Raw genomic sequence first — 4,909 nt, 5'->3', positions numbered from 1 at the left:
ACACAGGCAAAAAGCCAAAGATCCAATTGTCATAGCAGAGAAAAGAGTTGTTGGCATCTTCCAAAGTTCTCCTTTTGGGTTCTTACAGAGTGCAAAACCTGCACAGAGGTTTCACGGTCACGGTCACAGTCCTTCCATTGTTCATCGATTTGCTCGAGCGGGCCCAGTAACCTCTCCATCATGAGACTTGGTTGTTACTGTGTTTGGCATATCAAATACATCACGGGGAGCTTGCCAGGCTTTGCCGTGAGGGCGAGATACTCTCAGTAGCTTGCTGGGCTCTCTGAGAGGGGCGGAGGAATCGAACTTGGGTCGGCCATGTTGGCACAGAGGTTTAGAGCAGGATATTGATTGCATGGCAGGAATATTTGCAGAAACTATGGATTGGGAAGTTTATAGAGTCACCAAATGTCTTTGGTCTCAGGGATTGAAATGAAAGTGGTTCTTAGACAAAGGAAGGTTGTAGTTGGGTTGACCAAGCAGGGTGGAGTGTGAAAACTTCAGCTCACTGAATCTAGGTCTCTGATCACACTAACTATAAAATAAAATGATCGCCCAGTTGAAGTTTAGTCTTTAAAGTGAGAGATCTCCCTTTACCCCTCCTGGGTCTGCTGTTATCTGCTCTGGGCAGAGGGAAGAGGAGAAATGCTGAGTCAGAGCCTTTGGGAAGTAGACCTTCATATCTATATCAGTTCTGATGTTTGTGGATAAAAAATAAAAGAATCCTCAGTCGAAACTGACCCAACAGGTGACATAAAAGAGGAGCTCAGAGTTAGGATGTTTTGGGGTTGATCCTATTCAACAACCAATGAGGTTATTAAGAAACAGTTACTCAAGAACTCTAGAGCAGATATTCAAGAGTCACTTCCTCTCTTTGCTCATAAATTTCAGAAGGCTGAGCACGACTGGTTCAGGTCAATGCTAAGGGGAAATCAATGAAAACATCAGGTGCTTTCTATCTGGTCTTTTCTTTCGACTTTGGATGCTGCCTTAAGAACATGATGCTTGAACACCACTTCTGGGAACATATCCCGGGGGTGCAAAAAAAGCACAGTAGAAATGACATCTGCCCCTGTATCTTCATTGCACCACTGTTCACAATAGCCAGAATCTGGAAACAACCTGAGTGCCCAAGAATAGACAATTGGTTAAAGAAGCTTTGGTACATCTACACAATGGAATATTATGCAGCTGTTAGGAAAGATGAAGTCATGAAATTTGCTTATAAGTGGACGGATATGGAGAGTATCATGCTAAGTGAAATGAGTCGGAAAGAGAGGGACAGACATAGAATGACTGCACTCATCTGTGGAATATAAAATATTGTAATATGAAACTGGCACCCAAGGACAGTAGAGACAAAGGCCAGGAAGATTGCTCCATGGTTGGAAGTCTGCTTCATGCACTGGGGGAGAAGGCAGCTGGCATAGAGAAGGGATCACTAAGTCAATGATGGTTGGAGGGATCGTTCGGGATGGGAGATGTGTACTGAAAGTAGATAAAGGACAAAACATGATGGCCTTTCAGTATCTGCATTGCAAACCATAATGCCCAAAAGGAGAGAGAGAGAGAGAGAGAGAGAGAGAGAGAGAGAGAGAGAGAGAAAGAGAAACCGTCTGCCAGAAAGACAGGGGGTGGGGTGGGTTGGGGGTGGCAGGAGGGATTCTGGAGACATTGGTGGTGGAAAATGTCTACTGGTAGAGGGATGGGTGTTGGATCATTGTATGACTGAAATTCAATCATGAAAGCTTTGTAACTGTAACTCATGGCGATTCATTCATTCATTCATTCATTCATCATCCTGTTATTCGTCGATTGCCTCGAGCAGGCCCCAGTAACGTCTCTTTCATCCTAGCCCTGAGATTATATTCAAGGCTCTTTAGGAGAATGAGACCCATCGTTGTTACTGGTATTTGGCATATTTGGCAAACGCCACGGGGAGTTTGCCAGACTCTGCCCTGTGGGCAGGCTACATTTGATAGCCTGCAAGTTTGTCCAAAGTAGGAATGAGATAATAAGATGTCATAAAAAGATGTCTTGATAAGATGTCGCGCGGCCGCAAATGCCGGGAGCTGGATTTTATAGTCTCTGAGTCTTGGCCGTTGATGGGATTACACGGCGCCAGGGGGCCAGGTGGTGGGTGTGAGCCCCGCCAACTGGAATTTGGAGGATCTGGGTGGAGGATGCTCGACTCCAATCCGAGTAGGCTTGGAGATATCGGCCCCGGAACCCGCGTGGCATTGTCCCTCTGCCAGTACCTTCATGTGTGCGGAGAGTGGTCTCAGCATGGTGGTGGCTGGTCCTGGAGGTCTTTGGCTGCCGGAGCCCTGGTCGGGGCAGGGAGGAAAGCTCAACCCGCTCCCCTCCAAGGGGCCCCGATTCAATTAAAAAAAAAAAGAGTGGTTGATGCTTGAATCAACCACTGACCTCCTGGAACCATGAGACAGCATGCAAAGCCACAATGCAGAGGAGACTAGATAGAAAGACCTGGGGTCCAGTGAGCTGCTGTCTTGACATTCCTTGCTCTATGAAATCATGGCTTATGAAATCCTGTTACTTGCAGCCCAAAGCAATGCTAACGGATCGCCTGGGTTTTCTGTCTCTCTGTGCGCCCTGGGTTTTCTGTCCTTCTGTGCGCTGCTAGTTTCAAAGCCAACTTTCCCCTTTGCTTCAGAAGATTGGCTTGTAGCAGTCAAAGTATCGTATCATAGTAGCCCAGCACTTGCAATGGTTACCTTGATTGTAGCAACTCTAGTTAGCCACTCAATCTCACGCTAATGGCAGTGAGCAGTATATGGAATGCATTGATCACTTCATGGTGTTTAGGCTTTGCTCCTGGGAGCTGGAGGTAATTCCAGAATAAAACCTGGAGTCTTTGAGAAAATGCTTGTCTATGCCTCACTCTATTCCCTAGACAGGCCTTGGGAATAATCCCATCTTTGGCAGCCAGTTCCCATTCCTGTGAGAGTGTTACCTTCAGCTCTGTGACTGTGTTCTGTGGGCGTTCTCTGATTAAGGAGGCATGAGAATAGGTTTCCTGACTCTGAGTGGAGTAATCAGGAGATACAAACCTGTGTACTCCAAAGCTGTATCCAGTGTGCATGTGTGATTATTTAAACATAAATCACTAAATAAAATAATTGAACAGCTAAAATAGAAAACACTTAATCCCTAACTCAGGCTGGCAGGCCTCATTTTAAGTGCACAATTAGCACCTGTGATCTGAGGCTTCCATATTAAACAGCACACACACACACACACACACACACACACACACACACACACAGAGGTTAGCTTTATAAATCACACCATACTTCATAGTCCCTGAGTATCCACCAATTCTTAATCCATTCATTCCCTTAATGGGCTTACTCCTTTTCCTATTATTTCCCCCCTCACATTCTTATTCTAATTCCTGGAATCACCATCCAAAGTTTTGACTCAGGATTTACTCTTTGGGGAACTCTTTTCAAAAAGTTTTATTAATTCCAAGTACTGTGATTTACTATTACTATAAGTTATTGATAGTTGACTTTTAGGTATCTAGTGTTCTATCAACAACCCCACCACTTGTCAACCTTCCTTGGCCAGTGTCCCCAAGTTCCCCTTCCCCCCACCTGCCATATGGACAAGAACATTATAAAGTTTGGTGGTGATAGTTCGTATCTCATGTTTTCAGTGTTGCTGAGTCCATGGCTTGTATGTATAGCTATACTACTTTCTCCACAGTACCAGTATACCTGATACCCTTGACTGTTGTTTTTTTGGGGAAACCCTTTTAATCTATATAACCTTGAGGAAGTGGAAGAAAGGCTAGAAGGAGGATTACTACAAAAAAAATCCTTTAAATCCTTGCTTCTCAAAGTGTACTTCGTGACCAGGAATGTTCTAGAAAGACAGACTGCAGGCTCACCCCAGGCCAACTCAACTAGACTCCCCAGAGAGGTGAGACATGTGAAGGGAGCTCAGTTCTGTGGATCTCTCAGATAGAGAGTGGAAATTCGGAACTGATCACACCAGTAAAGATTGCCCCCTTTTCTTTGGGGGCGAAGGAGGCGGGAGAGGACCCTCCCAAGTGATATCCAAGAGTCTTGATACCACATTGGTGATTCTCAGCCAACTGGGCCTGTGCAAAGCCCCAAGAATGCTGTTCAAGCCCTAAAGGCATTATTGGGCAGCATCCATGGGTGGTCAGGGTCTCCAGGACCCCATCTAGTGGTGCTCAAGGGACCACACAGTGCTGGGGATCAAACCCAGAGCACGCTCGTCACCCAGGGGTCCATCCCCACGTCATTTCTGCTCCTCAACCTTCGGGATTATTGGAACTGGTTCCTCATGATAAATCCTCTTAGTTCTCTCCTACATTGACAAATAAAACTGACTTCTGGCCTTTTGCGTCGTTGCCTCTGAGGGAGCAAGATGAGTCACCAGCAGCCCTACTGGAGCCATCGAGAAAATTCGGCCAGAGGTCGCACTCTTGCCGCGTCTGTTCCAACCGGCATGGCCTGATCCGGAAATACAGTCTCACTATGTGCCGCCAGTGTTTCTGCCAGTACGCGAAGGACATGGGCTTCATCAAGTTGTACTAAGTAAACTGGAGTTGGTCATCAGAAACATCTACCCGGCAGCAGGAACAAATGCAGTTCTTTGTACATAAAATAAAGTGACTTCAATTATTTAAAAAAAAAACTGACTTCTGGGCATTTCAAATAGATAAATAAAACAAAAAACCAAACACTGTCCTCCCGTTGTTCATCGATTTGCTCGAGCGGGTCCAGTAACGTCTCCATTTTGAGACTTGTTGTTACTGTGTTTGGCATATTGAATACATCATGGGTAGCTTGCCAGGCTTTGCCGCGTGGGCAAGATACTCTCAGTAGCTTGCCGGGCTCTCTGAGAGGGGTAGAGG

At 45.8% G+C, this 4,909-nt stretch overlaps 1 pseudogene; it reads left to right on the top strand.

The window, feature by feature from the left end:
- Nucleotides 1–4,419: 4,419 nt before the first annotated feature.
- Nucleotides 4,420–4,657, top strand: LOC130042539 (40S ribosomal protein S29-like; annotated as a pseudogene).
- The last annotated feature ends 252 nt before the right edge of the window (nucleotides 4,658–4,909 follow it).

The sequence above is a fragment of the Sorex fumeus genome, unplaced genomic scaffold (assembly GCF_029834395.1).
Source record: "Sorex fumeus unplaced genomic scaffold, SorFum_2.1 ptg000101l, whole genome shotgun sequence".
Classification (NCBI taxonomy): domain Eukaryota; kingdom Metazoa; phylum Chordata; class Mammalia; order Eulipotyphla; family Soricidae; genus Sorex; species Sorex fumeus.
The sequence above is the reverse complement of the archived record's forward strand: the minus strand, read 5'-3'. Positions and strand labels throughout refer to the sequence as shown.